General features: G+C 47.7%; 1 long non-coding RNA gene across 2 annotated transcripts in view; it reads left to right on the top strand.

Annotated features, from left to right (window-relative positions):
* The window catches only part of LOC138259215 (uncharacterized), a 115,640-nt gene that overhangs the window by 72,166 nt on the left and 18,863 nt on the right, over window positions 1-24,611 (top strand). Inside the window, exon 2 of one of the 2 annotated variants that reach the window (XR_011198673.1) lies at window positions 4,246-4,359. This is a non-coding gene — a long non-coding RNA (uncharacterized lncRNA). The remainder of the gene's footprint in view (window positions 1-4,245; window positions 4,360-24,611) is intronic. The other variant, XR_011198675.1, reaches the window with a different exon arrangement.

Here is a 24,611-nt window from a genome sequence, read left to right on the forward strand (position 1 = left end):
TGCTGGCAATTCTATATTCACAAACGTGTCACCAGGAAGGGTCAGCAAAGTGAATAGCTAGGGGTATGATGGTTAATTAGGGAAGTGGCAATCATCAACTATCAAGGGAATTGTGACAGTGGAGTTTTCATGCAAGTCTGAGAGTTGCCCTCGCAGACATAGCTCAAAACAAAGTGTAGTGTGTCTGGCCAGATTCTGAAAATATTTTCTGGCTTATTTTTCAGTGTGCCATTAAAGCACTCAAATCTCCCTGATGACTTGGAGTGATAAGTGCAATGGAATTGTTCCTTTAGCCCTAAAGCCTTGCACAAATGACTGAGGACACAAAGGGTCTCCAAACCTAGGAATGAAGTCTTTCCTGAGGCTTTTGAGAACTGTGATAGCATCTGCCCGTGTGCAATGGTAAACTTTGCTCCAACCAGAACAGATGTAACAAAAATCACAATGGCATAGGAAAAAGAACAGAATGTAGGCATTTGGGTGAGGTGCTAAGCACTTTTCTAATATTGTGGCCATGGCTGGTAGTACAGAAGTGGCAGTATTGTTTGACAAAAGAAAGGACGAACGGAGCAAACCAATGGGTACTTGTGGCACAGTTCATGCCATCTCTGCTGATGCGGATGATTCTACAGTAGGCAGAATTTCGGGGCAACCATTCTCCTGGTGTTCGCGGTAGACAGGATGTCCTTTTTACAGTTTTGTTTCATCCACATCTGTTTCCCAGCTTTCCATGCACAAGTCTGTATTTCCAATAAGTCTTCAATGACTAGTATCAGAGATTCAGCACTTTGGGATATGTACTGAGTCACATAAGAATTTGGGAACAAAACGTATTTCTTAGCAGTCTGATAGGTAATAGCATTACCTCTAGACAGGTCATCCTGAGCAGACTGACGAGCAGCACATTTAAAAGTGACAAATATGAAAGTTAACATACTTGTATTTATTATTAACTGTATGTAAGTGCCATTCTTAATGAGAATTCTCACAAACATACAGGTAAGGCCATTGCCGAGGAGTTCAAAATCATGAGCCACTTCGAAAGCGTTCTTTGAGCCAGTAAAATTGGTTAAAAAAAACTTAATGCAGAAACTATACATGCATGAGCAAGGGAAATCAATTTAGCAACTTGAGCAGAATGCATCTGAAGGAAGCTGACAACAATTTCGAATGATGTACAGACAGTATAACCAGCCACTAGTGTGCCACAATGATTCTAAGACACGAGTTATCAACATATTTGGTGAGCTCACAATTGGGTGTTTGTGTGTTGGAGGGATCAATACAAGGCTTTGTCAGGTGGGCAGTCACTAATTGACAATCTAGGATCTCCTCATTTTGTGCTGTGAGTAGCAAGAAAGCTGAGTTCAGTGAAAACAGGACAATGGATTAAGAGGCTGTGGAGACATACAACAGAAACATGTTGTACCTGGGCAATCTGGCTGTTGATTAATATTGAGTTTTACTGGTGAGCAGGAAGGCAGCTACAGCACAAGGTACAGTTAAAATGAGGTTAGAACCAAGGACAATATTTTAAGAAATCTTCTACGAGAAGGGTGGCAGTCACTACAGCTAATAAACAAGGAGGAAGACAGGCAGCAACTGCATCAAGGGTGGAACAATATTAGGCTAGGTGCTTCTTCTACGTAAGCAGAAAAGCCAAAATTTTCACAACAGTACACAGTAAATGATATTGAAAAGTCAGGAATACCCAAAGGAAGGATGGAGGAGAGACCTTGTTTCAGATTTACATAGGCCTCTCCAGTCCACTGTAGAGGTTCTGGATTGTCTTTCTTTCCTAGTCTTGGAAGGGTTAGCCAAAAAATACAACGCCCATTATCCACTGCCTATTATAGCTCACTATTCCCAATAAAAATGCGCACCTGAGAGATGGTGAGGGGTCTTGGTATCTTGCAGATGGCTTCAATCCAATCTGCAGATGGGTGCCTCGCTCTCACTGAAATGTTGGGACTTATATAGCAAACGCAGAGAAGACAGAATTGCAGTTTCTCTCTTGAAGACTTATGATCCTTTTAGCCAACTCGGTGAGAAGATAACTTTGCATTGGTATATTAAACAAAACGCAATCAAGAAATCATCTATAATTTCAACTAATTTAGATCCTTTGGGGAAGAAGAGAGTGTCCTGGTTCCGTTTTAAAGCAGCTGGGTGAATCAGCGCCCCCCTCAGTGGTAGGTGACAGCATGTTAACTGGACCCTCGAAAATTAGATTCCACAAAGAAATTAAATATTCTCATGAATAGAACAAGTGAAAAAAGGGAGAACAGAAATCTACATCAGTAAAGTATGTAGGTATAGCAGGAATGGAAGACTTTGTAATATAAAAGTAGCTACAAAGTGAAAATTGGGTATTATCATGGAATTAATAGATAGGGGGTCTTGCCGAAATCCATATGTGTCCTTACCAGGTATTTTTTATCAGTAAAATGGGAGTATTGCACACCCTCACAGTAGGCACTAGGCCCCTTGCTCAAACAAGGCAGAAATAAGAGATCAGATTCCCGCCTCCACCTCAAGAGCTGTGGGGTCTGAGAGAGGTGGGGAAGTTTGTTCAAGGGATTCACTTTAATCTTTACCGGCGCTGGCAGCCAGACACAGCCAGCATCATTTTCATGGCCATAGCTTGGAAAGTACTTGATCAAACGAGTCAGAAATCCATTTTGTCACATTAGTTTTACATTTTAAATCTTCAATGTAGTCAGTAGTTTTATACGAGTGTGCTAGAACATAATTTTCATTGGCTTTTGGCCCATGTAAGTAAAGAGTGACATTGGTGCAAAAACATACAATTCAGATTCAACAGTAGGTTCATCCCTTGTAGGTGTGCAGTGGAAGTAGGAATTAACAAAAAGGCATGTGGATACATAATGGGACCCAAGATAATAGAGGATAATGGAGAAGGAACAGTAATATGGCGTGGATCTCACATTTGAAATGGCACCTGCATCGATGGACAATCCTGAGAATGAAAATGAGGCGACTTCAGAGCTTTCAGCGTCAATCAAATGGTACCAGTATCAACATGTCAGCCTCCTGTCGTGGAATTCCGAAACGGATAAAAGTATTGTTCAGACTAAGTACGAGCACCAGCCTCACTTGCTGGTCCAGCAGAAGCAACAAGAAGCCCTATTTAGTCCCTTGTGTACCTCTAGATGTAACCTGACATTTGAACTGGTCCAGTGAACGCAACTGAAAAGGAAAGAGGGAGAAGACACTGCCCTGCACTTCTGATTCAAATCTGGTTTTCAATTAGCTTTTACTAGCAAATTTGTTCACACAGTAGACTCTTCAGTATTGCTCAGAGTCTTCCACTGTTGTACCAACATAAAAAGCAGCAAGGGCGAACTATTAACTAGACAGATTATTATACATCCAGCTAAAAATGTGTATACAAATGTTATCAAAACATACCAGTCTTCTCTCACAATTTGCATCTGACATCCTTAACAGTTTCTCAAATATTCAAGATAATTTTTCTTTTTACTCACGAAGCAGTTTCGTAAAGTAGAGTACGAGTATAATGGGCCTGATTTAAGAAAAGTGCAGCTTCACTTTTCTTGCACCCCTTAGCGTCCCCCTAACACCACCATTTGTGCGGCGTATCTAAGATATACCATGGCGGTGGTTAGGGAACCAGCATCAAAATTTTTGACACTAGTTAGGAACTTTCAGGATTAGCGTCAAAAATGTTGATGCTAATCCTGCAAAGCCCTTTGAGGCCCATTGCAAACAATGAAGTGCCTCCTTGCAGGCGTTAAAAGTGCAGATAAAAATGATGCAAAAAAACTCTTAGTTTTTTTGCGCCATTTTTTTCAGCCTCCATAATGGGCGAACTCCCCATTTGCATAAATTATGCCTGACACAGGCATAATGTAGCACAAAGGGTTACAAAGTGGCACAATGCATGCATTGCACCACTTTGTAAATTTGGCGCTGCAATTTTGGCCTCGTAGGGCCACATTAGCGTAAAAAATTGATGCTTATGTGGCACAAGGAGGCGTTAAGGGCTCCTGAATCTGCCCCTGAGTTTCTCCACAAAGAATCCCTAATTAGATATCCGGGAACTAAGAATGTGAATTGTTTCCAAATGAAAAAGCAATTTATTGGATTATTTTGCCATTTACCATTGTGCATTAGTAATTACTCAGTTGTTATCTTGCTAAGTGCATGCATTGCTTAATCTCTGTTTTTATCCCACTCTTTCATCTTTCTGCTGTCTTGCAGGTTTTCATGAATCGGCGCTGGTTAGGCAGCGGTTAAAACATTCATGCCGATTCGAGTGATGAACCTTCTGACCAAAGTGAGCTGCACCAGTATGATCACAAAGATTCAGGTGAGGTAAGTCTTGGCATTGATTGCCTAGCAAGGTGTAGCAGTTCATGTGGGGATTAAATAGTTTAGCAACCATAATGGCTGCCGAGAGTAATTCCCTCTGTGAACCAAAAACACTGACTCAACACAACTGTGCTCAATTCTCTCAGCCACAGGTTTCACATTATTATGCTCTATTCCCCATACACCAAACAGCCCATTCAGACTCCTGGGTTACTCCAGGTAAAGAGGATTGGTGCAATCAGTCTGTATCTCCATGACGCTACCGTGTGAGTCCAGGACCCAGCTAGACTAATCTGATGGACCTTTGTGGGGCACATTGTTTACTGGAGATTGTGGAAGAATGAACCAGAAAGTTGGTTTCTATTTGTAAAACATTCCACGTATCGGTCATTTTGCTCTACAGGAATCAGTTGGGGGGAGGAGTGAAGGGGGAGAGGGTTAAGAAGCAGGTGGTACTACCCTGAAAGTCAATTCCTTCCGACGCCTTTCTACAATTTCTCAAATAACATGAACTTGACTTCTTTAGGGGTATAAAGAGTCGTCCTCCATATTTTTTACAAGCACTGGGGAAGGTCCAGTTTTTCTTAGGTAGCTCCACCCCCATTCAGTATGTTGACTATTTATTGATTGCCTCTAACTCCCTAGCCAATGAAAATGTGATTCCCAGTACCTACTCGTGAAATTAGCTGAAACAGAGCACCTAATCTCTGAAAAATGCTATTCTCATTATTCATTGTTCAATATGTAAGTTGCAAACTCTCTGCAGAAGAAACATATCTGTTGATCTTATAGAGAATGTCCATAAACTACCCCAATCTGTCACTGTCTCTCAGTTACACACTTTTGGGGATGGCTAGGCATTGTCATCACCTTTGGGTTATTGTGATATTGTGAAACAATTACAAAACTTTGTATAAAAGGATACCCCATAACCTTTGCCCTACTCCATGGAAGACAGCAATACCTTGTTTCCCTTGGAAGTATGCATTGTCTTCTGTCCCCATTTTGATTTACCAGATTACACCAAAACTTAACTTTGTAATGTCATGAAAGGCGGGGTGGGTTCTGTTCTAGTGCTAGGTAAAGGTCATTGTGACAAAAACAAATGATTGCACATTATTTCTCTGTTCTTGATGCTGTGGCAGAAGAGCTGCTTCAGTGTTTGAGCAGGTAGGAGGAGCTGCCCATCTCATCGGAGTTTTTGAAAACATTGTACTTAGGTCACCTCTTACTATTGCCACCCCATGATGTGGCTGCACTATTGTTAACCAGTAAATGCAGCAATATTTAATGTCAAGACTTTCTAAATATGAAATACTGTTGCTCACTGTCTCTCATATTATCTTTGCAAGAGATCCTGTATTGAATTTAACTTCATTGTTTCCATCTTCCCTTAAAGGAAAACCATATGTCTGAAAAATGCAGGCATTTACAGCGCCTGCCTTAAGAACATGTACCGAACCACAAATGCGTCTCTACAACGCATTCCTTTACCACGCCAGTCATTACAACGACTTGCCTTGGGGAAAGCACTGATCTTTGGAATAGTATAATTTACTATTTCAACTCCAGTTTTCACCAGAATAGGGAAAGTGTTGAACTTAAAATCCAACATCAGTCCCACAATGCTTTCCCTAAGGCAAGTCATTGTAATGACTCAGGTGACAAAGGAATGTGTTGTAAAGACCCAGCATGGTTCGAGCTACGTTGTTAAGGCTGTTTCCCCTGTGTTCTGTGTGTGAAATTCATGTACTTTGCTTTTGCATAAATAGTAGGCCTGGGTGAAATTTAAATTATGTTGTCGTAATTCACATAATTTAGGAATTTTTGCATTATGATGGTTACACGAAATTCCCAAACTTAGGCCAAAAGGCCACATCATGTAATAATGCACCATTTGTGGTAAAAATGTATCAAGAACGTGTCAGTCATGGTAAAAGTTTATGGTGATCACACAGGAAGAAAAGAATATGAGCAGCTTTTTTTGCACAATTTTGTAGAGTGAAATGCATTAGCATTTTACTCTACAAATATCGTGTGTAATTTTGCAAAATTTGGCCAAAATATTGTGTAATTACATAAAAGCAAATTACACAAATTCTGCACACTCCAAAAAAGTGTGTGACATTTTAGAAAACTTATGTGAAACTACGTGTAGTTACACGAAATACTGAACACCAACATTTGGTACTATTTTTCAGAGTGAAATGTATCCTTATGTCTATTTTGAATGTGAGGATACATTTTGTGCTAAAAAAGTGCAAATACCAGAAGAGCCACAAACAGCACCTGCTCAAGTGCTCATTGACTGCATTGTTCCTGTGGGCTCAGACTAAATATTTGCTTCAAATGGCGGGTGATTAAGCAAAGTGGCATAACTGCATAATTTTCGGGAACTTCACATAAGAAGCATAGCACACAATTACCAAAATTCTGTGAGATTATGCTGGCATAGCAGATATTTCACTCAGTCCAAGTCCTAGTGACCACATAATTCACAAAGTCCTGTTTTAATCTCATGACAACCTCTGCCTAATTGTGATCCTATCGATTGTGTTGATAGCTTCTGTCTTAGAAATGATGAAGGTAAATTGAACGCTGGATATGATGTCTAATCTACACCATACAATACACTGTTAAAAGTCCATATTTATCACAAATACATTCTGTCTAGATAGCTGAATTAACTACTATTATCAAAGCATGCATTTTGGCCATTCAGAAAAGTGTAACTATCTTCACTGATTGAAAGTATGCATTTGGATTTGCCCATGATTTTGTGCTCTTCTTGGACTGCAGTAAGGGTTCCTCACTTCTGTGGACACTCCTATGAAAAATATGCAACATATAAGAGGAATGCTTGATGTCCTTCACCTACCAAAGAAAGTAGCAGTTGTTAAGGGTGCTGCACACCAACCTGCTCAAGATTAAGGAGTATATTTACTAAACACTTGTGTTGTCCCTGTGTGACGCAAGTCATTGCAAGACAACACATGTCCTTAATTGGGATTTACCAGGCCACATAAAGCACTTTGCGTGGTTTACTAAATACAAAGTAATGGCTTGCAACGCATCGCTCTACGTAACATTATTTTTTGTCAGGTAGGCATTACATGGGGGGAGCATGGGCATTCCCATGCATCAACCCGTGCATTTATATGGAAACCCAGATTTACAAAGATTTTCAAACCTGGGTTTGTGTCAAACTTGTCTGCCTGCCTGACATAGGCGTAACGAGGAGAAATATCTTTATTTCTCCTCGTTAATTTCTCTTTACACATGAGGTGGATTCTGCAGCACACATAGAAAGAGAAATATGCAACTAAGGATTTGTTTGTGCAGGAAGGTAACTCTTCCTACACAAAAACAGCCCTTAGTACAAGGCAGCACATAGTATCCAGAGCACGGAGAGAGTAGAAATGCACTATATCTTTGTAAATATGGAGCATTTCTGCCCTCTTCCTTTCACCTAATGCAGTGCAGAAAATTGCCTTGCCTTGCATGAAAGAAAGAATGGTAAATCTGCCTTTAAGTGTGTCTAAAGTGGGGTGTGGCCTGGCCGGCTAACGTGGCGAACGCATGATGGCTTATCTCTGCGTTGGCCTGATATTAATCCTGACTAGAGTACCCCATCAGGGGCCTAAACCTGACCCAAAGGAAGACAGAGGAGGGCACAGAGGCAGACGAGGCTTAACAATCAGTGAGAAGCCTGGAGAGAGCCGCCATCCGCAACCGACCGAAGGACAGACACGTGGGAGAGGAGACCCGCGTTGAACACAGGGATTAGAAATAGGCAGCTACAGCTGGGCCGGGAAGGAGGCCTTGCTGTGAAGGTGGCTGCCAGCCGGCAGAGAGCTCCTTCTGTCTTAGTGGACCTGGCGATGCAATGCAGGAGCACTTCCGGCCTGGCCTGGTTTTCCTGAAGACACAGACTGGGCCCATCGAATCGAGCTGTGGGGAGGGCAGAGCCGGACCCTCTTCATCCCTAGTGCCTGCGGTGGATGTAGGTACGGCACCGCAGAGGAGGAGGGACACCGGCACTCAGAGGCCGATGCCGAGACCACGGTCTGCGCGCTGGCTTCCCTGACCCCCAGGCCAGGGGAGGACACTAGGTGAGCGGCATGGAGAGTGGGTGACGTGGGCCTCTCGTGAGACAAAGAAGGCTGACCAGACAGTGAGGAGATGACCAGGTGGGGGGTGCCTTCAGCGGGCCCACTAAACAGGAGGTCGCAGTTCAGTGATTGAAGACCCAGGGGCTGTGGAGTACCACCCAAGGCGGCGGTCAACGGCCCACCCCCCCTCTGTACTTCGGGCAGAGAAGGGAGGTGTGGGCAAGTTTGGTGGCCAACATAGGTGCCAAGCAGCCGCCCCCCCCTTCCTTTTTGATTAAGGGGCACATTGACTGACTGTAAAGGGACCCCACGCCTGGACCACGACTGCTGCTGCTGCTCCATAGCTGTGCTCAGGACGCTGTATGCGAAGCCCGACCAACCCTAATCGAGACAGTGTTGGTGAAGTATTGGAGATCCACTGGGGCCTAGTGCATGGCCGGGTAGGCTTGAAGCGCCCAATCTGGCTGTCTGGGGACCAGAGGTCCTTGGGGCAAAGAGTTAGTGAAGGACCTGCTGAGGGCCAGAGTGGAGGGGCCCCCAGTGGGAGCACTTGGACACACCATGGATGCCTTCCAAAAGCAAACTAAGGGCTAAATCACAAGGCCAGCGTCAGTTGGACGGAATGGAGCAGCCAGACAATAGGAATCCTGTCCCTGCCACTCTGCAAACCGGCCTGCATGAGATCTTGGGGGCCACTGAGGACACTAAGACAATACTCCAGTGCAAAATCAGCTGGGTATCTGTTGAACTGGGCCTGCTGAGAGCAGACCACCTGAAATTAGCCAATAGGGTCCGGAATAATGAACCAGCGCTAACTGAATTGAACCCAGCACACCAATACATGAAAGCTCAAATGGCGCAGTTAACTGATTGCATCGTCCGGTTGGAACGCAGGGCAGAAAATGCGGAAGGCCATAACTGCAGCAATAATGTGTGCATCATTGGCCTGCCAGAGGGCACTGAGGGGACAGCTATGGTGTCCTATCTAGAACAGTGGATGAGGATGGAGGTGGCACTGGTGCAGCTCACCCCTTTTTTTGTGCTGGAAAGGGCGCATCGAGTGCCGGCTAAACCCCTGCCTCTGGGTCGCGCACCTCGTCCAGTGGTGGCTAAGCTGCTGCACTACAGGGACAGAGATGTACTGCTGCAGTGTGAGTGGGAAGCCAGTCCTTTCAAAGTGGACAATGGTATGGTGACCCTGTTCCCAGACTTTACAGCTGAGGTCCAAGCCCAACGGGCCTCATTCACCGAGGTGAAGTGAGTTCTCTAAGAAGAAGGTATTCGATACTCGCTTCTGTTTCCTGCCAGGCTGAGGGTAATGGTCGATGACAGCACACACTTCTGTCAAACGCCAGACAAGGCCTGGGCCTGGTCGATGACATACAAGGCTGGAGTGGACAGTACCCGTCGAGTGGAGAGGGAGACCCGGTGGGGGCGCAAGAGGCACCGAGGGCCGGGGGACTGGCCCGGGAGGGGCCGCGGCCCACAACGGCGCAGAAAGTGATAGATAGGAGGGTGGCCCTGAGAGCAGCGGCAACACGGCAGAGTACTAAAACGGCAGGCGAATCCAGTGTGGATGAAACTGATTGGCGGGAACAGTCCTCTAACTCGCATCACACGAATGGGGCCCCTGCGGTGACTCCCCAAACTGCGGATGAGTTAGTATGATCTCCCCTCAACCTCCAAAGGCTCTGTAACTGGTCCTGATTAGGGGCTTTGCTTAATTCTACGAGCCGAGACGGCTACGCTTACCCCTTGATTCTTGCCAAACACCTAGTTGATGGCTAGATTACTATACAAACTGTTTAAGCTGTTTAGTTTAGCCTTCATAGTTTAGGCATATTGCAGTTGCGAGTTTTCCCTGGGTGTGCCGAGTTGGGTACTGTTGTTAACCTCTCAGTTTGCGCCTGTGGGGTTGAATGTTATTGAATTGGAGGAGGCGCAGACAGGCGGAGGGAGCATATGGAGTTCGTTGGAGGGCTTGTGCAAAGGGGACATATGCCTCACATTGTCCACAGTTTACCAACATGTCTTATTATAAAATAATGACATGGAATATCCGAGGAATGGGGACCATTGCTAGACGCCATAAGATCCTGGCGTATTTTAAACAAAGAGAGGTCCAAATAGCACTACTCCAAGAAACACACATTACTGTGACTGAGGCTGACCGGCTCCGGTGCAGGCGAAGGGGCCAAATACATGCCACTACATACTCTGCATTTGCGCGGGGCACACTGATATGGGTGAGGGCTGGAGTCCCTTTCGAAGTTATTAACACAGATGTAGACCAGGAGGGCCGATATGCACTGGTGGAAGGTAGATTGCATGGAAGGCATGTGACCCTAGGGTGTATCTATGCGCCCAACCAAGACCAGGTCCCATTTTTGCATGCCCTCTCGTGAAGGATGGCTCGCATGACAGGGGGGCACCTGCTGCTGGGTGGGGATTTTAATTGTATCTTTGATACTGAATTGGACTGCTTCAAGCCTCTGCTAGCGGGAGCAGGGACTCACAAGATAACAAAGGGACTGGTAGAGTGGGTACCACACTGGGGTATGGAGGACATATTGCGAATACAGCACCTTCAGGAGAGGGACTACTCCTATTACTCTAGACTCCACTGCCTACACACTAGAATAGTCAGTTTTGTGTGTACTAAATCTGTTAGTCCAGACGTACTGTTCACCGAATATGTAGGGTGCACACTATCAGACCACAGTCCCCTACTGTTAACCTGGCGCGGCGCAAACCATAGGCGCCTGATACCCACTTGGCGGCTCCAGCCAGCGGCACTGGAAGACGTGACCTTTAGAGACTCTCTCAGAACACACTTAACAGAGCACATAACCATTAATAAGGACTCCACAGCATCCCGGAGCATGGAGTGGGGGACCTTGAAGGTAGTGACACAGGGACACTGTACGAGCCAGACTGTGGGGATTCCGCCACTTTTGCCCCGGCGGTGATAATCCGCCTGGGCAGCGCTGCTTGCAGCGCTGCCCAGGGGATTACGAGTCCTCGACCGCTAGCCTTTTTCTGGTGGTTTGCACTGCCAGGAAAAGGCTGGCGGAACGGGGAGTCGTGGGGCCCCTGGGGACCCCCTGCACTGCCCATGCCACTGGCATGGGCAGTGAAGGGGCCCCATGCAGCTTTTCACTGTCTGCTATGCAGCCAGTGAAAAGCGCGGCGGGTGCAACTGCACCCGTCGCACGGCCGCAACACCGCCGGCTCCATTTGGATCCGGCTCCTATGTTGCGGCCGTGCCGGCCTAGCGGGGTCTCCAAATGGCCGCGGCGGGGATGCGGCTGCATGGCGGTCAGATCGGAGTGTTTTTTATGTGTATAGACCAAACGGGGCAGATGTGAATCAATTGTTATGATTGATAATGTCAAGTGGTGAATGAGAGAAGGAGTGGTGGAGAAAGTGTTATGGTCAAGAGTGAACCCTGGAAATGATAGAGAGTTTGATGCTACGATGGATGCATTGTTGAATGATGTCCCAGAGATACATATGGGGGAACATGACTGTTCTAAGCTTTCCAATTGCAAGCTGAATAAGGGTAAAGAACTGGTCCATCATTCGGAAAGGCTAAGGATGCATTCAAAAGGTACTCAGACATAGCCCGTCTGAAGGAGATGGCTCAGGAAACTGGTGACACTGCTTTTGTGCAGTGATTGTTGCCAAATGTTAAGAATCAATTGTTCACGAAGGCAAATCCGCCCGCCTGTCAAGGTGGTTAAGTGAGCAATAACTCCCATACCAATCTTTGCTAGATGCCGAATATCTGCAAGCAGAGGCAAGATCCAATGCTCACAAAAGGCAGCATATTATGGTTATATTGGCTGGAGCACATTGCTGAGACAGACTGCGGTGTGAGTTCAAGAGGAAATTGAGGCCTGTGGCAGTCTCCGGAGGCTTGGCAGGTGGAGCCCGAGCTGTGCACTAGTGGTTGCAGCCTCAGCACTGGGGTTGAGCTGGTTCAAGAGGCAGATGAGCATATCCAGCAGTGCTGAGATGGATTCCCCACATCCCACTGGGGCTGTCCATTATGCCCCAAATGATTTTGTTTGCATGAAGGACACAGCCACCATGTTAGATCGAGAGGATGCAGTGAGCAGCTCACAGGAGAGTGACGTCTGCCCGATCTGAAATCTAACTTGAAGTCAAGTCTGGAATTATCTATACTGGAAAGATAGCAAGTGGCTAATCCTACTAGTAAAACCCTAGGTGAGATTACTATACTGTTGCTTGATTATAAGGGTAGGCAGAAGGTGAAGTTAAATATCTAGATAAGTATCCAGCGATGTGCAGATATAGAGAGGTGGGTGTTGAGAAAGGACTTTAGCAAGAGTGTTGAGGGCAGCTCACCAGAAGATTCCTACAGTATCCATTATTCTTGCTGAGGAGGGTACACAGCTCTCATCTAGGAAGGATATATTAAAGGAATTTCCGTGATGTTACATAAGTCTCTATGCCTCCAAAGTGTGCCAGTCAGAAGACATTTCTGCAAACTTGGAGGATGTAGCCTTGACATGGGTTGGAGATAAATTGAGAATCTCACTAGTTGCCCTATTAAGTGTTGGCAACCTTATTAAGGCAATCAAGAACTTCCCTGGGGTGAAATCCAGATGGTCTGACGGCCACATTTTATAAGCGCTATAAAGGTATTTTATCCCACACCTGCTGAATGTGTATAATGACATTCTCAAACTGGGCCATCCTCCTGTCACCCCCAGAGACCCATCATTACTCTCCTTAAGCCTGGTAAATATGTTTTTAGGTGCCTTTGCTTTGTGCTAGAACACAGCCTTTAAAATCCATCAGTACCACTCGCAGAGGGGTATCTTATTCCAACCAAGAAGTATGATTGTATCTTTATAAGTGGATGACATACTTCACTTTGTCAAGAATCCTGACACCAATCTATCTCCCTTGATTATGGAAATAATACAATTTGGAAGCTACTTGGGTCTCACCATTAATTGGGATACATCTGAGCTCTTCCCACTTAGTTCAAGATTGGCAAAAACTATCTTGGAATTCCCACCGAGAACTGCATGATTGTATATTAACCACAACACAGGATACTGAGCCACCAATTGATGTAACCTATGTGCCCATAAATAAATGTGAATTAACTTAGTATGTACATGTGTCCTGTGTCAGAACTGAAAAAGGTTCTCCAGTTGCTGGTCACGCTGTTTGCACTGAATGTCATACTGGAGGATTGCAACTTGTCCAACATTGAAATCTGCCCAGCTTTGCTGTCTCCACTTCACTCTGTGACAAGATGGGAAAGGGTGGGATTAATTACTGTTCTGCTTCTCCCTTATCTTGTGTGCGTAGGATCTGATGTCATGAGCTTTGAGCAGCAAGCCTAGCCTGGAAGTCATTTAGGAGTTGCCAGGGGTCGTGGCTGCGACCACTGGCTTGCTCCTTACGACCACTAACACTGCATTTGCGACCCCTGGCCTCAAAGGTGGCGAAGTCAGTGCTAAGAACATAGTGGCAGCTCATTTTCTAAAAAATGCTTTCAAATGTTTGTTGTGTGAATGCTTGCAGGTGGGAGAGTGTTTACTTAGAGAGTGTGTGTAGGGTTGTGTGTACGTAAGCAAGTGTGTGAGAGAGAAATTTAAGGACAAAGGGGCAGATGTACGAAGCATTTGTCTAGTCGCAAAGGGGCCAATTCAGAGAATTGGCCCCTTTGCGACTAGAAAAATGCTTTTTGGGATGTACAAACCCCAACTGGGATTTGGTAACTTGTTACCAAATCCCAGTTGGGTTTTGCAATTCGGTATAAGGAAGGTGTCAAAGGCGTCCCTTCCTAATACCGATTGATTTCAACATCATAAATCCCTGAAATTGTTTAGAATTTAAAATAAAATAATAAAAGAACAGTGCATTTTAGTTCACCCATGGCTCTTTCTGATAGAAAAGTATAAAAAACATGTTAGTCACAGGAGTTGCGTGATATGACCCACTGGTTCAAACTAGAAGTGGGAGTAACTCGTGTGATTTGCTGTAGTGTAATTACAGCAAAATTATGCAATATTACGTGGAATTATGCGAGGAGAGTAACCCAGCATTTAGCCCTATTTTCTTAGTGCAAAATGCGCCTTCACATCTAAAATGGACCAAAGGCCCTCATTACAACATTGGCGGTAAATGCCGCTTACTGCCGTGCAGAAGACCGCCAACACACCAATGCGGCCGTGGAAATCCGCTACAGCTATTACGACCAACAGGCCGGAATCCGCCAAACTCTAGACACCCACACAATTCCGCCACACCAAAGGTCAGTGATAAACTGGCGATAACAAAACCTCCACCGTCACGCCAACAGGAATACGCCCACACTATCACGACCTACGAATCCACGTGGCGGTCTTTCAACCACGGTATTCCATTGGCGGTACACACCGCTGTGCTCAAAATACACACACATTTACAAAACACAACCACATTGGACAAATCGAAATACACAAACCTGATACACATACACACACCACACCCACACACTCAATACAATATAAAACACACACCCACATCACCCACAAACCCCTACGACAAAAATTGAGAAAGAAGCACACAGAGAGACACCACCATCAACAAACTAGCATCCACAGGCACACAACACCATCACTCACACAACATCCACGCACCTCACACAGCACACACAAACACATCCCCTCACACATCACAACACACACCACCTCACACATCACCCACACCACACAATGGCACCGCAAAGACACCCCAGGTTCTCTGAGGAGGAGCTCAGGGTCATGGTGGAGGAAATCATCCGGATAGAGCCACAGCTATTCGGATCACAGGTGCAGCACACCTCCATATCTAGGAAGATGGAGCTATGGCGCAGAATCGTAGACAAGGTCAACGCAGTGGGACAGCACCCAAGAACATGGGATGACATCAGGAAGAGGTGGAACGACCTACGGGGGAAGGTGCGTTCCGTGGTCTCAAGACACTAGATTGCAGTTCAGAGGACTGGCGGTGGATCCCCACCTCCTCCCCCACAACTAACAATATGGGAGGAGCAGGTCTTGGCTATACTGCATCCTGAGGGCCTCGCAGGAGTAGCAGGAGGAATGGACTCTGGTAAGTCAAATCTTAACTATGACATCCCCCACCCTACCTGCATGCTATCACATACCCCCACCCTCACCCTCACCCCATCACTCCAACACCACACATATGTCCACTATCACAAACCACCCATCCCAACACCAAGCCCTGCATGCAACACCAAAGAATGGACACCCATCGCCAAAGCATGTCCACTACAGATACCCACACAGATCCCCAAACCAAATATCATACACGGTCCTAGACAAGAATGCAAGCACTGGGGTACAGGGTCACCCACCCATTGCACACGATGGCACACACAGATGCAATAATCATGCCTTTACACCCCAGCAGGACTCCTACCCAACGTCACCGGACAGGAAGTTCCAGACATGTCCACCCGCCCACAGAAGAGGCCCACAGTGATGACAGCAGCTCTGTCCAACTGGATCTAGATGACCAGCCCGGCCTATCTGGGACCTCGGGACAGTCGGTTCCCCACACACTGGCACATGCCAACACAGAGCCTCCCCCCTCAGGAAACACCAGAACAGCACCCACCCAGCGGGCCCATACCTCTGTCCCCAGGGCACCTCTAGCAGCACTGTGTCCAGCACTACATGGAACCCAGACAAACCCACAAACCCAGGAACATCAGGGACATGGGGGCAGTGGCAGTGGGCACACGGTTCAGGGGACAGAGGAACAGGAAAACAGGGGAACTGGGAGGCGTGCTGTGCGGCAGGGGGAGGACAGGCCCAGGAAACCCACTCTCCACGAGGCCCTCTCCAACATCATGGGAGCGTACCATCATTCCCAGGAGACAATGGCATTGGTACTGGCCAAGTTTCAGGAGACCCAGCGGCTGCAGGAGGAACAGTATTTGGGGATCAGGGAGAAACTCAAGTCCATCAACACCACCCTGGTCACCATTGTAGGGGTGCTGAAGGACCTTGTGAACTCCAGGAGGGACATTGTGGCAAAACAAGGGGCCCCTGACACTAGCCTCGATGATGAACTGCCCACCACCTCCGCCGGCGCTAGGGGACAGGAGGCACCGCCACAGGACCACGACACCAGCACCCCAACCCCTGCAGATGGAGAACCACCCCGCAAACGTTCCCTGAGATCCAGGACAAAGACAGAGAACAATGCCAAGACCCCCGCCAAGAAATGAGACAACCCTGAATGTCATCGTTCTGTCCCACTTCGTCACCCTGTCCATCCTTAAACTGCCCTAGGTCCACTTCGTATGCCCCTTTGGACAATGCACCTGTGAGACTAATAACTGGACTCTGCCATGGACATTCCTCCATCATCACCCCTGACCATTTTCCAACCCCCTCCACTAATTTGCACTTAAATAAACACCGCTGAATCACAAAACAATCTGGAGTCAGTCTGTGCTTTCACAAATGTGTATTTGCTATAACTAACGAAAATAGCAATGTCCATTGTATTGTCAACATACCTATTTCACACAGCTCTAGTCCATGAGGTAACATAGCAGAGGTCACACAGTGGGACCCACATCTGTGAAATGGAAAGGCAAAGTGACAGGTCAGGGTCCATATACTGGGTGAAAGTGACAGACATATGATAGGTCTAACAATTGTATGAGATGTAGGAGGCAGTGATGTCTTCTTACCTGTGTCTCACTGGAAGTATTGCTGGATCACGTTGTTTCTGTTGTCGATATCCGTTTCTTCTGCCTCCTCTTCTTCACTGTCCACAGGCTCCACAGCTGCCACAAGACCTCCTTCTGGACAATCCTCCTGCAGAAAAGGCACCTGTCGTCGTTAAGCCAGGTTGTGCAGCATACAGCAGGCCACGATGATCTGGCACACCTTCTTAGGTGAGTAGTAGAGAGAACCACCTGTCATATGGAGGCACCGGAACCTGGCCTTCAGGAGGCCGAAGGTCCTTTCTATCACTCTCCTAGTTTGCCCATGTGCCTCATTGTAGCGTTCCTCTGCCCTTGTCCTGGGATTTCTCACTGTGGTCAGTAGCCATGACAGGTTGGGGTACCCAGAGTCAACTGCAAATGTCGAGGGACAACTGTTAGACACACACTAACCCGTAGGGACAACCCCAGACCCAGACAACTATTCACAGGGTATAGGGTCCTTGTCCTCACCTATTAGCCACACACGGTGCCTCTGGAGTTGCCCCATCACATAAGGAATGCTACTATTCCTCAAAATGTAAGCGTCATGCACTGAGCCTGGAAACTTGGTGTTCACATGGGAGATGTACTGGTCAGCCAAACACACCATCTGCACATTCATTGAATGGTAGCTCTTCCTGTTTCTGTACACCTGTTCGCTCCTGCGGGGGGTACCAAGGCCACATGTGTCCCATCAATGGCACCTATGATATTGGGGACATGTCCCAGGGCATAGAAGTCACCTTTCACTGTGGGAAAATCCTCCACCTGAGGGAAAACGATGTAGCTGTGCATGTGTCTCAGCAGGGCAGACAACACTCTGGACAACACGTTTGAGAACATGGGCTGGGACATCCCTGATGCAATGGCCACTGTTGTTTGAAAAGACCCACTTGCCAGGAAATGGATTGCTGACAGGACCTGCACTAGAGGGGGTATTCCTGTGGGATGGCCGATAGCTGAAATCAGGTCTGGCTCCAACTGGCCACACAGTTCCTGGATTGTGGCACGATCAAGTCTGTAAGTGATAATGATGTGTCTGTCTTCCATTGTCAACAGGTCCACCAGCGGTCTGTACACCGGAGAATGCTGCCATCTCCTCACCTGCCCCAGCGGACGTGCCCTATGGACGAGAACAGCGAGCACAGAGTCAGCCAACACTGAGGTAGTAAAAAAAGAATTTATTGCACACATTTGTCAATCCGCTATGTGCCTGTCACTGTGTGTATGCAAGGCCTAGATATGTGTGACGCATTTTTAAATAATGCTGTGTGGCCACCTGAAATGGCAGCTGCCTGACCTGTAATGTGGGACAAGGGGATATGAGTTAACTGTGCTGGCGTTGTACACCGTCGTGGTAGGCTGTCGAAGACCGCGGCGCAATCCTGCATTGGTTAACATTGGGCCCTATGGGTCCCTGGAGCCAATGACGATGTACGCCGGCGGTGACGGTACGCACCGCCGCGGACGTGACCGCCATTTTCTCTCTGTTCATTCACTTGATACCTGATCTTCGACAGGAGAGGACCTACACTGCAAGTGCTGCTGTGACCTGTGTCTGGAAGCGATGATGGCTCATGTGTCTGAGGAAAGGGCCCCTGCCTTCACTTCGGAGGAGTTGGAGAAGTTAGTGGATGGGGTCCTCCCCCAGTACAAGCTACTCTACGGTCCTCCAGACAAACAGGTGAGTACATTGTGAGCATGCTGTATGGGCAATGCCTGTTTTCGAGTGGTGTGGATGGAAGATACAGGGTGGGGGACTGAGGCCTGCATGAGCGGACGGTGAGTGTATGTGCATCAGGGCAAGGGTGGGATCGTGGGCCAATGACTGTGACGGTCTGGACGGTTAAAGATCATCCTTTTCCCCTGTACTATTCCTCTAGGTCAGCGCCCACCAAAAGAATGATATCTGGCGTGCCATCGCCAAGGACGTCCGGACCCACAGACGGAGCACCCACTGCTGGAAAAGATGGGAGGACCTTCGCCGCTGGAGCAAGAAGACGGCGGAGGCCCAGCTGCGGATGGCCTCCCAATGTGGGAGGGGTGCCCGTTGCACCATGACCCCCCTGATGTTCTGGATTCTGGCGGTGGCGTATCCGGAGTTGGATGGGCGCTTGAGGGCATCACAGCAGCCACAAGGGGGTGAGTACCGTCACATCCATCTGACTGTGCGTGCATTAGGAGGTGTCTGGGTGGGGGAGGTGGGCAGTGGGTTACCCTCAGCCAAGGCGAGCTTTGTAGGCAAGGACCCTTTGTGAAGCAGGCTATGTGGCACCCCAACCCCACCAGTGGTAAGAGCCATCTACACCTAGTCAGGCTCCTGTGACTTCCATGTGTGCAGCAATCGGGCATAGGCCTTGTACCCCATGTCCCTGTGATTAATTAGGGAACTCTAAGTGCATGGCGTAGTGCAGAGGGCTGCTGTGGCTGTAGTGTCTGCCAACGGTAGCGTAATTGCATGAACTGAACATGTGTTTCTTCTTTCTTCCCCACCCTTTTTGTGGTCTCCCTGTTCTTGTGTGCATTAGCATCATCAGGCGGAGGAGCAGTGCCACCGGAGCAGGAGGGAGCTGCATCCCAAATGGCCCTGGAGGGCGAGATAATGGAGTCTGAAGTCACCCGTGGGACGGAGGGCGAGGGGAGCTCCACGGCGGGGACAGGAGCAGAGACCAGCGACACTTACTCCTCCTCTGGTGGGAGCTCCCTTGCGGTGGCGGGCCCCTCTGTGCCCACCACATCAACAGGTACAGCCGCCACCCCCCCTACTAGCACCGCCCTCCCAGCAGCCCCTCAGCTTGTGTCCCATGGCCGCTCACCCAGGAGGGTGGGCATCTCCTTTGCCCCAGGCACCTCAGGCCATGCCCCAGCCAGCCCGGCTGCCCTCAGTGAGGAGGCTATTGACCTCCTGAGATCCCTCCCTGTTGGGCAGTCTACCATTCTGAATGCCATCCAGGGTGTAGAGAGGCAGTTGCAACAAACAAATGTATACCTGGAGGGCATTCATTCTGGCCAGGCAGCCGAACAGCGAGCATTTTAGTCTCTGGCATCAGCACTGATGGCAGCCATTGTCCCTGCGTCCAGCCTCCCCCCTCCAACCTCCTCCACCCAGACCCAATCCCCTGTACCTCAGCCTATCCCAAGCACACCATCAGACCAGCATGCACACACCTCAACACACAAGGGTGGCTCAGGCAAACATAAGCACCACACTTCCCACAGGCACTCACACAAGCACCATACCCATGCAGACATACCAACATCCAGTGCCTCCACTGTGTCCCCCTCCTCCTTCCCTGTATCGTATCCACTCACACCTGCATGCACTACATCTTCAGCCACTACCTCCATCACCAGCACGCCCATCACCACACACCGCTCATGTGCACTCACCACCCCCACTACCATTCACACATCCCCTGTGTCCTCTCCCAGTGTGTCTGTGAGCCCTCCTCCCAAAGTACACAAACGCAGGCACACACCCACCCAACAGCCATCCACCTCACAACAGCCTCCAGCCCATGCACCATCACCCAAAGTCAGCAAGCGTACACCTCCTACATCCACTACCTCTTCCTCCACTCCCAAACCCCCTCCATCTACCCGTCCCAGTGTGTCTAAAAAGCTTTTCCTACCAAATTTTGACCTCTTCCCTACATCTTCCCCCCCCGTCCGTCCCCTAGGGCCCACCTTTCCAGGTCCCAACCCAGCACCCCAGCCACCACATCACCGGGCATAGTGGTGCCAGCAATAGCGGGATTTTGGAGTGCGCCAAGCAACAGGGCTGCCAGTGTCCCAAGGAGCGAGGGCAAGGACATTCCCCCACCTCCAAAACAGAAAAGGTTGCCCACATCCCAGAGGGAGAAGGCGAAAACACCTGCCACCAAGGGCTCAGGCAAAACAAAAGTGGAAAGTGGGAAGACAGCTGCGCCACCATCCAAGGTGGAGAAGGGCCAAAAAATCAAAGGCAGGTCCACGTCGGCGCCAACCTGCACGGTGGACAAGACCGCCACCGGCACCGCCACCTGCACCGCCGCCACAGACACCGCCGCCAGCACCGCAGACACTGAGCCCTTCACCACCACCGCAGACACTGAGCCCTGCACCAGCACCGCAGACACTGAGCCCTTCACCAGCACCGCAGTCAGTGAGGCCGCCACCAGCACCGCAGTCAGTGAGGCTGCCACCAGCATTGCAGTCAGTGAGCCCGCTGCCAGCACTGATGCCATAGAGCCCGCCACCAGCACCGATGCCACAGAGCCCGCTGCCTGCACCGATGCCACAGAGCTCGCCGCCAGCACTGATGCCACAGAGTCCGCCGCAAGCACCGCCGCTACTGACACCACCACCAGCACCGCCGCTACTGAAACCGCCGCCAGCGGCCCCGCGACATCCTGAGCCAGTGGCACCACCGCAGACATGGCTGCCATCCCCAGTGGCAGTGGGCAAACCACCACTGAAAAGACTTGAGAGACTGTGGCTTTGCACTACCCAGGATAAAGCAGTGGGCAAACCACCCATTGAAAAGACTTGAGAGACTGAGGCTTTGCAGTCCCCAGGATACATCAATGGGCGTGGAGCCCCCTCGTGGAGCTGGCGTCGTGCACTCATCCGGCTGAGGTGCGCCCCCTTCCCTTCCCCCTGAGATTCCTGTTTCATTTCGATCTGATGCCCTAGCAGTGTTCTCTCTGGTTGCAGTCTGGTATCGAGTGTGGGTCTCGTCCATGTATTTTGGGCCCAGTGGTCCACGGACTTTGAATGGTGCACTATCCGGACTTGTATAGTTGGTGTACATAATTGTTAATACTGTATTTAAAGTTTTGACTAATGGATTTTTATTGATTACAATCATTACAATCATTTCCTTTTGTCATTGCGTTCTTCCAGGGGGGGTTGGGGGGGCGTAAATCTATTGTTGCTGCATGTATTGGTATGTGTGTTGTTGTGGGTAAGGGTGCGGGTGGGTGTGGGTGTGGGTGTGTTGCGTGTGTGTGTCACTTTCTTTTCCCTCCCCCTTCCATGTGTTGTAGGTGCAGTACTCACCGTGGTCGTCGCTGATGTCGTTCGTGCTCCTGGTAGAGGAGCAGGAAAACTATTGCAGGGAGGATTTGGAGTTCTGGCTCCATGGCGTCCTGGTTCCTCGTGGGTTGTGTAGAGGGGAGTGTTTCCCCTTCCAAGTCCTGTTTCCGCCGTGTTTTTGTTCGCGTTGAATCCGCCCCTGAAAAGGTGGCGGACTGGCCTCTCATAACAGTGTGGGCGGTACATTGTCTTCCGCCTGTCTGTTGGCAGTGACCGCCATGCTGTTTGTTTGTACCACTGTGGCGGTCGGAGTGTTAAAGTGGCTGTCTATGTTGGCGGTTTCCGCCATGGTCGCGATTCCCTTTTTTTTACCGCCGGCCTGTTGCCGGTCTTACCGCCACTTTAACACCGACCGCCAGGGTTGTAACGAGGGCCAAAGAGTATTTTTTGAACTAAGAAAATAGAACACAAACAGCAGCAGGCACATTACTCATAATTACACAAACTGAGTATTGATGTCATTTTCGGCAATTACACATCAAAAGAGTAATCAAAAATTACTGCGATTACTCCAACATGATTACATTTTTACCCAAGCATAGCCTAAACTTTAATTCAGAAAACACTGCACATTGTGTTGTTCCCTAATGCAATAACTGAAGTGTCAGGTCGTCAGTTAAGCTGTGGACATCATTCTGACTCAGAAAACCTTAGTGAACATCCTTGGATAATTTTATTTACAGCCTCGATTAATTAAAAAAATTAGCTGATCAATTGCATATGATTACTATTCATGCAATTGTCAGGTACTTCATATGTATGTTAACTTTGGCCTTACAAGGATCCTGTGATGACGTGAAGTTGATTCCCTTCTCTCAATTCAGAACATGCATTGTATATTATTTAGCAGTTTCATATTTGCTCGAATATACCCAAGTAGAACAATATAAAACACACTTACAAATATTATTTTCTATTACTCGTTCAAACAAAATTATGACTTTGAACATCATACTAACCTTGCATGATTCCTCTCTGCCAAAGTTTTAAAGTAACCCTTTAAACTAAGGTTGTTTTAGTTGGCAATAGTAGACTAATTGGTTCTTAAAAGTGCAATATCTGTCCACAGTGACCAAATTTATTTTATGTCATTATTTTCAAGTCTCCTGTCAGGTAATTAGACCACTGGTTTCCAGGTTGCTTTAGCAGAGTTTCCAGCCCCATTAATCAGGCCGGTTCTGGGAACCCAAAGCATCCCTGGCAAATTTTGTTAGTAGAGCACCCCTAAGGTGCATAGCCAGCGACTGCAGCGAGCGAACATTACCTCTACAAGGGACTCGAGAGGGTTCTCCAAGAAGTGTGCATTCTACAACAGACTTTCATTATATATTCACTTGTATTCGTTTTTAAAGCATAGTAAATGATGACTGTACAGTGCACCAGGATACAGCCATCTTTTTTGTGGCTCTTCCATGATTTTCTCACTATCACCCTCAAACAGTGCCCCTCATCTCTTCATAGTCCCTCTGTAACAAGTATTTCGTTTGTATTATAGAACCTTTCTTACCAGTGTAGGGTGTCAGATCACTTTACGTCACATGAGCATGCAGAGAAAATGAATCAAACGTGTAAATCAGTGTATAGAAAATGTTAAATAAGGCAAAGGAGACTACGAGGTGTAAAATTTGCATGTCATCCATACTGGTAGGCATTTTTTGCGAGTGCTTGGTCTGGGGAGGCAGAAACTCTAGATTCAGAACACAGTGGCTAGGGTTTAATTTAGTTGTAAGAGTTTATGGGGGTTATTCCAACTTTGGAGGAAGTGGTAATCCGTCCCAAAAGTGACGGTAAAGTGACGGATATACCACCAGCCGTATTACGAAGTCCATTATATCCTATGGAACTCGTAATACGGCTGGTGGTAAATCCGTCATATTTGGGACGGATTACCACCTCCTCCAAATTTGGAATAACCCCCTATATCTAGTCAAACAAACCCCTTTTAAGCAAAATTAGGATAATGAAAGATGGCGAAACAAACATAACTTTCTAACCTATACCATGCACTTTGTATGCAGCTCTTTGATAGCTGTTCATAGCTCACTGTCCTAGATTATGATTTTAATTTATGAACTACATAGTAACAAAAGGATCTCTTTGACAACAACAGTAACCCACTGAGCTATGCAAATAAAATACTGTTTAGATCTGCATAGGACACGTTCTTTGCAGTAGGCATATTAACCCACTGTGCTACCTTAGATGAATCAAAACTGCCACTAGACATAAATCTGATCTCTCTCCAGCAGGTACAATAATCACCAAAGTTATCTTGGCACTTTTATTGTTGCCTGGAAGCTGTTGGATATACA

Source organism: Pleurodeles waltl, chromosome 2_1 (genome assembly GCF_031143425.1).
Source record: "Pleurodeles waltl isolate 20211129_DDA chromosome 2_1, aPleWal1.hap1.20221129, whole genome shotgun sequence".
Taxonomy (NCBI): Eukaryota; Metazoa; Chordata; class Amphibia; order Caudata; family Salamandridae; genus Pleurodeles; species Pleurodeles waltl.